Source organism: Odontesthes bonariensis, chromosome 12 (genome assembly GCF_027942865.1).
Source record: "Odontesthes bonariensis isolate fOdoBon6 chromosome 12, fOdoBon6.hap1, whole genome shotgun sequence".
Lineage (NCBI taxonomy): Eukaryota > Metazoa > Chordata > Actinopteri > Atheriniformes > Atherinopsidae > Odontesthes > Odontesthes bonariensis.
The window spans coordinates 2,409,300-2,420,807 of NC_134517.1; the positions used below are offsets into that span (position 1 = coordinate 2,409,300).

The following is an 11,508-nucleotide window of genomic DNA, read 5'->3' on the forward strand; positions in this document are numbered from 1 at the left end:
GAACTACTTATGGAAGAAACAGGTTTTATAATACTTCAAAGTTAGACAAAATAGGTCCATTCTTGTTCAGTTTGTCTATGGATTACTCTGAAAGTATACAGTGAAAGTACTTGATAGTACCTGTGGTAGTAGTCCATGGTGTATTTAGTCCAGCAGTATATGTTTCATGAACTACTTATGGAAGAAACAGGTTTTATATCACTTCAAAGTTAGACAAAATAGGTCCATTCTTGTTCAGTTTAAGGGACTTTGTCAATCAATTACTCAGAAAGTATACAGTGAAAGTACTTGATAGTACTTATTGTAATAGTCCATGGTGTACTTAGTCCGACAGTATAGGTTTCATTAACTACTTATGGAAGAAACAGGTTTTATACCACTTCAAAGTTTGACAAAATAGGTTGATTCTTGTTCAGTTTGTCTATGGATTACTCTGAAAGTATACAGTGAAAGTACTTGATAGTACTCATGGTAGTAGTCCATGGTGTATTTAGTCCGGCAGTATAGGTTTCATGAACTACTTATGGAAGAAACAGGTTTTATACTTCAAAGTTAGACAAAATAGGTTTATTCTTGTTCACTTTAATGGACTTTGTCTCTGGATTACTCAGAAAGTATACAGTAAAAATATTGTTAATGTACAGTAAAAATGGAGTATGGGAGCTTTTCTGGTACAAAAGAAAACAAAAAAGATAACTTTGAGGTTTAATTACTCCAAAATGATACAGTAAAAATGATTTGATAATGAGTGAATATGTCAGGATGATTTTGGAGTCAAACCATTATCAATACTTGAAAAAGAACGAAAAGTTATATTACAGTCCAGTAAAAATGGAATATTACACTATTTTTGGGGTAAAAAAAAAAAAGAGGGACACACACGCACACACGCTTGATTTATTGCCTCTATCCATAGACGTCGGAACTAGGGGTAAGGGGGGTGCGGCAGCACCCCCTCCCGTCAGCCTCAGGAATCACAGGATTACGTTAAAAAAATAAAAAAATAAAAATAAAGATTCTGAATTTAAACTCAATTTGTCTGACTTACATTTACATTACATTTCTTAATACAGATCTTTTGATGTGATATGCACCCTGCCTGGCTCAATACAGCAGCCTGGCTGGCATGGCATAGCTGTTGCTATGCAGACTGCATCTGACACTCAATGAGCTGTCAGATGCAGTCTGCATAGCAACAGCTATGCATCTGACAGCTCACTGACAGCTCACTGACAGCTCACTGTGACGTTGGCCTATGTGTAAAAAAAAACAAGTAGCGGTAATTTTTTTTATGTTTGCTGTGTTCGCGGCTCTCATTTGTTTTTAGCATAGGCATAGCCTACGTGATTTGAGTTCAACTACGCCAGCTAGAACTATGTCTCAAAAACGAATTTCAGATTTTTTTACAAATCCGCCCGACCCAGCTAAACGTCCGAGAGAGACACCTAGAGGCTGTGTGCCAGCAACCGGACAGCAGCAGCAGGCAGCCGAAGGGCCCGGCGGCCCTCGGCCTCGTCCTCCCTCCCCAGCGCCACCACCGGCACCCGGTGCTAGCCAAGAAGAGGCAATATCATGCAAACCACCACAGGATTACAATTTTCCTGCCAAGAAGTTGAGTGGTGAGAACTTCACTCGTTCCTGCAAGGCCGCCTGGTTCAGAGAGTGGCCGTGGCTGGAATACATCGCGGTCAGTGATGGCATTGTGTGTGGTGTGTGCAGGTCAGCTGTCAAGCGCAAGTTGGTCGGGTCAGAAGCTGACAGTCCGTTTTTGAAAGATACGGGCTTTTCAAACTGGAGAAAAGCAAAGGAGAAAATCAGAGACCACGAGAAAACACGCATGCATTTAGATGCGACTCAAAGATTGGCTGCATTGAAAACTACGCCAATTAATGCGCTTTTGTCTGAGGCTGCTGCTAAAGAACAAATAACAGCCCGGAAAATGCTGGAGCTCGTTTTCAGCAGCGTGAGATTCCTGGGGCGCCAGGGACTCCCTCTGAGAGGAGCTGCAAATCGGGATGGGGTGTTGTGGCAGCTAGTGGTCGAGAGGGTACGCGCTGATCCTGACCTGCAAAACTGGATGAAGAGGAGGGACAATTGGATGTCGGGCAGCATCCAGAATGAAATTCTGGAGCTGTTTGCCCATGACATCCAGAGGAAAATCGGAGCCAAAGCATCCGAAAGTCCTTTTTTCGGCTTAACTGCTGATGGGACCACCGACGTCAGTGGAAAAGAACAGTTCTCATGCAGTATACAATTTGCAGATGACTATCTTGAAGTCCAGAATTTCTTTCTGGGCTTTTACAACGCTCCAGGCACAACCGCCGAGATGCTTTTTCTGTGCATTAAAGATGTCCTTGTTCGGCTAAATCTACCGCTGGAGAAGCTGAAAGGCTACTGTTTTGATGGAGCCAGCAACATGTCAGGGAGGTTCAAGGGAGTGCAGCCAAGATTAAAGGAAACATGTCCTGACTCCATGTTTGTCCACTGCGCAAACCACTCTCTGGATTTAGTGTTGCAAGAAGTGGCAAAAGAAGTGCGCCTTGTTGCCGATACACTGAACTTTGTTCGAGAAGTCACAGTTGTGATTAATGATTCAGCAAAGCTATGCAAGATGGCCGCCGAGAGCAGGGGTGGTTTGTCAGGCTCCACTCCTCTCTCCTCTTTTCGTCTACAAAACTTTTTCCTTCTTATATTTTTGGCTCTGCAAACTTCTAACTCTCCAATTTATGATGCTGGGGTAAAGGATAACCAAGTCTGCAGCCAACCAAGGATATATTCCAAGAATATTCTGGAACCTGCTCCAAACAACTGCTATGGAGGATATGGCTGCACATGGTTCCTTTGTCTATGGGCACTTGCACTTTGTCTGGGATTTCTCCAGGTATGCTGCACAACTACACCAATGCCCACTTTCCAACAGCGGCATGGAGACAAAAAGACTGCTTATCTCTGGCTTCTGCTCTGTTTATGGCTTCTCTGTGTCCCCCTTAGTCAGTGAGCCACCTACAGGCACCTTTTCAGATGCCAAGTTACAATATATACTGGACATTCCCAAACTTAACTTTTTTGGACACGGATACTTGATCATTTACACCTTATTTTGGCAGAAAGATCACTATCTTTTTGGAGTAAGCAAGGTCAAACAACAACACACCAAAGGGAAAAATAAGAGATACATTTGGTATTTTTTATTATTCATGCTGTTACTAAGTGGCGACATCCAGCTGAACCCTGGCCCATCAATTAACAACATTGGCCACACAGTAACAACAGGAACTGTCACTTGCCAAGGTGTGGACACTCAGCTCAACACAATGAGTGCTAGATCACTGGAACCTTCACTGATCTCAGCAGGTACAAGTGACTGCTTCAACCTAGTTCCTCAGCTGGACTCAATTACTGCAGGGAGCTTGATTATCCCCCAAGAAATCAAGCAGAGCAGGAGCTCCTCCCCACGGAAGGACTCAAGCCCAACCCCTTTGCTCAAGACTCAAGCACCTGTACCATCATACCTCTCCCCGCAGCAGGACAGATTCAAAGAAAAAATGGCCTACAGCAGAGCAGCTTTCCAGCAAAAAGGGGTGAAATATTTTCAAACAGTAAACCACGCAAAGGTGATTTGGGACTCAAAGAAAAAACCGAAGGGCATTACAGGTGGTCTTTTGAACATACGAAGTATTATACCAAAGAGAGATGAAATTCAACATCTGTTAATAGACTCCAACTTGGATTTTTTGGCCTTGACTGAAACCTGGCTGCAGAGTCACACCCCAACAACTATGATTGATGTGCCTGGATACACCTGCTTCCGCAAAGACAGACTGTCAGGAAAAGGAGGCGGAGTGTTAATTTACATGAAGGACAGTTTTAAATGCACTCAAGTCAACCTGGATACTTATGGATTAGAATGTTTAATTTTAAATGTGGTTTTGTCACCTAAAATGAACTTTGATATAATTGTATTGTACAATCCACCGAAACACAACGTAACATTCTATCAAAATTTTGATGATTTGCTTAAAGCACTAAACCATAGATCAGAAAACATGGTACTTGGAGATTTTAACATAAACTGGGTGGACAAAAACTGTAAGCAAAAACTTAAAACAGTTACGTCCAAACATAAACTACACCAAATTATTAAAGAGCCGACCAGAATCTCCAAAACTAGTAAAACTCTTATAGACCTCATCTTTACAAACAAACCTGACAGAGTGTCAAAAACATATAATTTGTTAACAGGTCTATCAGATCATAATATGATTCTGATAATTAGGAAACTTACAAAAAAAACGCCTACAGAGACTTTCCTTCAAACAGAATCGTAATTATGTGCCAACAGGAATTCCTAAACAAAAAGTCAATCAATTTGAACATGAATTAAAAAATCTAAACTGGGATAATGTCTTGCAAAGTAGTGACACAGACATATGTTGCGATATTCTTACAAATACTGTGGCAGATGTAATCCAAAAGTTCACCTGCCCTCTTAAGTTGAAGCACAAACCAACTCTGCCATGGATAAATAATGACATCTTCCAGTTGATGAAGAAGCGGGATCATGCACTAAAAATATCACTATCTACAAAATTACATACAGATACCCTTATCTATAAGGGGTTACGAAACCGGGTTGTTACTGAATTAAGAAAGGCAAAAACAAATTATTTCATGCAATTAATAAATGACTCGGGTGGGAATAGCTCATATCTTTGGAGACATATTAATACACTCCTAAATCATAAACCAAAGCATCATAAAGGAACTTAGTATTAAAGGAACGATTTCCACTAACATCAAGGAAATAGCTAATGAATTAAATACATACTTCATACAATCTGTAGATGAACTTACATCAAATTTCCAAAAAACTCTCAACACAGATGAACTTAATTTAAATTTTCAACAATTACAAAACTTAAACAACGTTGCTAATGGTCGGGCTTCCTGCTTTAACATTGAAGAAACTGACCGCACCAAAATTCAAAAAATTATAATGCAATTAAACAACTCAAAGGCAAAAGATACATTTGGGATCGATGTTTTATTTTTGAAAAAACATAGTGCCATCTTGATAAATCCATTACTCCATTTGATAAACTTGTCCATTAAAGAAGGGAAATTTCTACAAAGTTTTAAAAAGGCTATTATTACCCCAATTTATAAATCTGGTGCATTAACTGATGCCGGTAATTATAGACCAATATCAATTCTCCCAGCAATGTCAAAAGTACTTGAGAAGGTTATCGCTAATCAATTAATGAACTATCTTGAAAACAATCAGTTTTACCATTCTAAACAGTTTGGATTTCGTAAAAAATGTTCAACCGAGATGGCACTGTGCCATTTCGCAGAGAGAATAAAATGTTCCCTTGACAACGGGAATGTGGTTGGAGCAGTGTTTTTTGACTTGAAGAAAGCCTTTGACACTGTAAGTCATGAGATACTTATCAGTAAACTAAGACATGAATTTAAATTTTCTGCTCTTGCTGTTAGTTGGCTTAGCTCATATTTGAAATATCGACAACAGTGTGTTTGTTTACAGAATGTGAAAACATCTCCTCTTAACAGTAAGACTGGTCTGCCACAGGGATCAGTTTTAGGCCCCATTCTTTTCTGCCTATACATAAACGATTTACCTGCTATCTGCACAGACACTGAATGTCAGATGTATGCCGACGACACAGTGTTTTATGTTTCAACAAAGAATCCCTGTCAAGCCTCAGATATCTTAAACAGACAGATGGTTACTGTTTCAGAATGGTTACAAAGGAATCACTTAACACTTAATCACAAAAAAACAGTGTCAATGTGCTTCTCAATAAGAAAGAAAGCCTTAGAGAAATTCCACATCACTATTGATAGTAAAGAAATTGAAGTGGTAAATGTGTTTAAATACTTAGGTGTAACTTTAGATCCTTCACTTAAGTTTGAAGCACATATAAAGAAGCTGTCTAAAACGGTAAAAACTAGTCTGAATTGTTTCAGACTCATCAGGTCATGTCTTTCTTTTAGGGCAGCTCATTTATACCTGCATGCTATGGTCCTCTCACATTTGTCCTACTGCATCACTGCCTGGGGCCAGGCCACTGACTCAGCAACTAGACCTTTATTCTCACTCCATAAACAAGCTTTAAAAATTTTAGATCAGAAGCCACAAAAGTGGCACCATTGTAAAAACATTGAGAAATATAATATGTTATCTTTTTCCAATTTTATCAAATTCTCTTTTTTGAAAGTTGTTTTTAAGTGCGTAAACGGACTGGCCCCACAAGCAATGTCACAGATTTTTAGTAAGTCAGACAACTGTAGGACAATAACAAGAAGCATGAGCAAGCAAAATTGTAAAATTCAAAGACGCAGGACAACATTCGGCCAATCATCCCTTTCAGTGCAAGGTACACACTTATGGAATTCTTTACCACCAGAAATCAAATCCCAAACAGAACCAAAGATGTTTAGTGTCAAAGCTAAACATTGGCTTAAGCAGCAGCAGAAATGTGAACATTAACTTCTTTCTCGTCACTGTCAATACAGCACTTTATTAATGTTTAATATATTTATCTTGTATAATTTTTAATCTAAATTTTGTATCTGTGTTCATTTATTCATGGTACCCATTCACTATATTTTTCACTGTATTTGTATTATTGCACTTATTGTGCTCAGTATTTTTTATCCTTCTCTAACCTGACCAGGGACAAAGACTGCAAATTAGCTGAAGCTAAACGTCTTGTATGCATCGCATTTTTCATTCTTTGTGGCAATGCTGTATGTATCGTCCCTGTTAAATAAACATTAAAATAAAAAAATAAATAAAGAGAAAAACGTTATACCAGTCTCTTTTTGGATGTGGAGAAGTGATCAACCTGCTTGCCCTGTGCCCAACTCGGTGGTGCGTCAGAGTTGTGGCACTGTCACGGTTGCTGGCATGCTATGGAGAGATGCTGCAGACATTTAGGACCTTGGAGAGTGACAGGACTGTCAAGGGGGAGACGCGTGCCAAAGTGGCAGGATTGCTCAAAAAGGGCACCACTACGCGTACAGTCTTTGGTTTGTTTGCCTGCGTTACCATGTTTACGCCATGTGAATCCGTGGCTCGGTCACTGCAAGGCACCAAAGTCACAGCCCTTGGATCAATGGAAGCTGCCAAACTTCTTTGCCAGCGACTGAACACACTCAGACAAGATGACACCTTCGCTGACCTTGTGGCCAAGACCAAACAATACGCAGAGCGCTACAACTTGAAGCCTCCTCATCCAGTGCGCACCAGCAAGACCCCAGCGCGTTTTCGCCATACAGCGGAGGAGGAGGAACGGGAGTTGGAGAACGAGGGTAAATAAATAGGCCTACATAAATAAATAAATAATGCCAACAGTATTTTAAAATTAATCATAAAGCTCATCGGTCTGTAATGTTGAAAGAATGCAACAAATACGCACACAGAGCGTGCTCTCCAGCATTTGTGGACAGACAGATTTGATCTATCCATAGAAAACGATACCATAGTTCATAATAATGTACTACATCCATGTACGCTTATTTGCGAAATTAGCCTGCAATTAATAATTCATTACAACGGTATATCAACTGACTAAATAACGTATAGGCCTACTTTCATAACAAACCATATTCATAATTTGAATTTAAATTGAAAATTTAAGGTTGACCCACCCAGCTTAAATAGGCAGCCCATATGGAAACTATTTGTTGGTTGTTGTTTAACTGTTATATTTAACTATTACAGAATATCCAAGCCTGTGGAAGAGGGAATTGTTTGAGGCCCTGGACTTGGTGCGCACAGAGGTGGAGCGGCGCTTTGACCAGGAGGGACTCCGCGTAGCTGCAGGGCGAGAGCAGGCAGTTCTACAGGCGGCCCAAGGGAAACGAGTGGATGTGGGTTCCCTGGAACTGACTTCCTTTTCAAGAGAGCAGCTAAGCCTTGAGCTGGACATCCTGAGCGACGTGTGTAGGGGGCGAGAAGTTAAAACCATTCAGGATGTATTGGCCATTCTGCACACCTTGCAGCCCCAATCCCGCTCCATGCTGCCGGAAGCGGAGAGGCTCATAAAGCTCTGTCTGGCTCTGCCCTTTTCTGTCGCGGCATCCGAGCGCTCGTTCTCGGCGTTGCGCAGGTTGAAAACGTGGCTGCGCAATACTATGAAGCAGGAGAGACTCACTCATTTGGCCATTATGAATGCGCATAGCGACCTTCTCGATGAATGCGATGTCTCGACCCTGCTTAAAGAATTTATCAGCAGAACAACGGAGAGAAGGTCTACTTTTGGAAAAGTTTAAAAGCCCTTACGAGCGCAAAGTAAACCGTTATTTTTCTGAATGTTCCATTAGGCCTATGTTCGTAAAGGCTTGATTATTCTGTTATATTTCTGAATGCTGTAGGCCTATGTTATCGCCTATTAGGCTACAGTATGTTCCTTAATAAAGGCTTGATTAATTAATTCATTTTGTTTCATACATTTTCGTAACAATTAAGATGCTGCGTGTGTTTATGTAGCCTATATGTGTTATGTATAGGCCCCTAGGCTATTAGGCCTACGTGTCGAGTTTGTTAATCATTGATAGGCTAAGGCCCAATCCCAATTCTATTTCCCTACCCCTTCGCCTACCCCTCACCCCTACCCCTCGCCCCTTCGAACGAAGGCGTAGGCTAAGGGCTTTAAAACATACCCCTACGTATTGGGACACCCCTTCACACTCACGTACGTCATAAGTCCGCGCCGTCAGTTGTTACGTAACCAAAAGCGACAGCTCTAGCCAGACGAAAACAAACATGCCTGCTGTAGTGGTGTTCGCGCTCTCCTGGGCTATTCGGATATTTTTAGAAATATCTGCGTCGAATCGACGGAGTGCCATCAGGCGAAGGCGTCTTCGACATCTGGGAGCATTGCTGGATCTTGTTACGGTATGTAGAATTATAAATTAATTCAAATAACGCGTGTGAGTGAGCAGCTGGTAGCTTCCAGAGCCGGCGTGTGCATATGATAATGTGTGTGTATATGAAAGTGCTTCTAACTGTACATTTGTGATATCGTGTAATATAGAAACAATTTGCTTGTCTCGTTGGATTTGCTGATTTGCTGATTGGAGTAGTATTCTAACCTGGCTAACCTAGCTGAAAGCATAAGCTAACGTTTAGCCTTTTGTTACTCGCCTCGTTCCGTTTGGGATAAACAATGCGTTTTTGAAGCGGCTTTCTTTGTACCAGGTTCAGATTTGATGATATAAATAAATGCACTGCATTGTGTGTGCTGTCAATGTGTTGGTTTGGGAGGATGAAAGCCTGATCTTTCCATGTTTTTCTTTCCAGCAGACGGGTCATCCTTCAAATTATTGCAGATTGGACCAAAACATGCCTGTTCTAAGGTTGTGGTTCAATGTTGAGGCGGACTTAAAGCAGGACTTTCGCCTCAGCAGAAGAGCCGTACAAGCTGTCCAAAGACTATTACAGAGAGAGCAGGACCATGGTTGGGGCGGGCAGCTGGAGGTCCTGATCTATATATACTGGCTGGCACATGGACTCTCTTACATTGTGGTGGCTCGTGTGTTTAACGTTCCCAAATCCACGGTGCACCGCGTCGTCCACAAAGTGGCGAATTACATATGCCACAATCTACGGCGTGCCATTGCATTCCCCCAGGCTGGAGAGCTGGATGCAGTTGGCCAAGGATTTGTTCAGCTATCTGGGAGCCCTGCATTCAGAAATGTTGTGGGTGCAATAGACGGTAGCCACATTAGAATCAAGCCACCAACACTGCACCGAATTGACTACCTTAACTACAAAGGCTTTTATTCGATCAACATGCAGGCAATTTGTGATTCCACTGGAAGATTCCTGGACATCTTTGTTGGTTACCCGGGTTCCGTTCATGACACGAGGGTCATGAAAAACAGCACCTGCTACAAGGCGAGGCGGTACCCTCCACCAGGCTACGTTCTCCTTGGGGATGGTGGCTACCCATGTTTAGACACACCCATCAGCCTCATGCCTCCGTACAAGGAACCAGTCAATGGACCAATACAGGGGCGCTACAACTACTACCATGCCAAGGGTCGTAGTATAATTGAGCGAGCCTTTGGGGTAATGAAGACCAGGTGGCGGTGTACCCTTTTCAAGGCACTGGAAGGCCAGTATTTGCACCTCAGGTTATTGCATCCTGTGCATTTCTCCACAATGTGTGTCTGGACAATGGGGACCTGCTTGAGCCAGATGAGGATGTGGCAGAGGACAACATGGATCCCCAACCTCCCCGAGAGGCCCTAGCAGATGAGGTGAGTGGAAATGCAATGCGGGACAGATTGGCAGCCCTGGTGTCACAGTATTGATCTGCAATGCATTTCTGTTTTGGTGGCTTTTTTATTACTGCCTTTTTTTTTATATATATATATTTTTTATGCTGGGCCTGGAACACAGATTAGCAGCCCAGGTCTCACTGTAGAGCTGTGCGATGTATAATTTTTTTGTGACTTAAATGCTGAACTGTCAAGATGTTCATTTTTTGTTTGAGAATGTACCCCAATTTTTTTTTTTATCCCTTTTGTAATAAATCTCTTCATACCAATATCCGTTCCAGTCGTTCATATGATGTTGATGTGATAATGATGCTCACAAACCTTTTGTCTTTAAATTATTTTATTAGGTATAGTGCAAATAAAAGCTTAAAGTGTCTGGTTGTGCAAATATGGAATGAAAACAAGAATAAAATAAAAATATAAACGGGCAACAGTGCAAACATGGAAGATGGTGGGGAGAACGAGATGATGGTGGGGTGACCGAAGCAGGAACGGAGAAGGTGCATGGCACATCGACGGTGCTGGGCTCAGTGATGTTCTGGGGGGACAAGACACAACATGACATTATAGCATGCACTTTCATCCATTGTAAAAAAATAAAAAAAGGTGCTTCAGAATGCGGTAGTGGTGGCTGTGTGTACAATAGGTGCAGGGGGCATCAACTCACCTTAAAGTTTCTCAATCATGCGCTCAAACAGAGCTAAGAAGCGCTCGGTCTTCTGCTCTGTTTGGTCGTGGCGCTGCTGCTCCTTAAGGCTCTCCTGAAGCAGGAAGTCCAGTACAGGATTGGACTTCCTGCTCCTTTTTGGGGATAGTGATGGTGATGGGATGGTGGAGAACGACGACACAACGGTGAGGTGACCGCAGCAGGCATGGCGGAGGTGCTGGGCTCAGCATCGTTCTGGGGGAACAAGACACAACATGACATTGTAGCATGCACTTTCATCCATTGACAAAAAAGGTGTTACAGAATTAGGTAGTGGTGGCTGTGTGTACAATACATGTATGTATTTTAAAAAAAAACATACCATGCACATTCATTTTTAAAGACCAATAGATACATAAATAATACATGGTTGTATGTTTACCAAAGCATACAAACATACATCCTCCTCTGCACATGCTTCCACCAAGAGCGGCGGGTCCATCGCTGGTCTTGCTCCCAGCACTGCGTGCATGGCCTCATAATACTGCCAC

The 11,508-nt window shown here is 41.9% G+C and overlaps 1 pseudogene; it reads left to right on the forward strand.

The window, feature by feature from the left end:
• The first annotated feature begins 7,139 nt into the window (after positions 1-7,139).
• LOC142396297 (uncharacterized) lies at positions 7,140-10,664 on the forward strand (annotated as a pseudogene).
• The last annotated feature ends 844 nt before the right edge of the window (positions 10,665-11,508 follow it).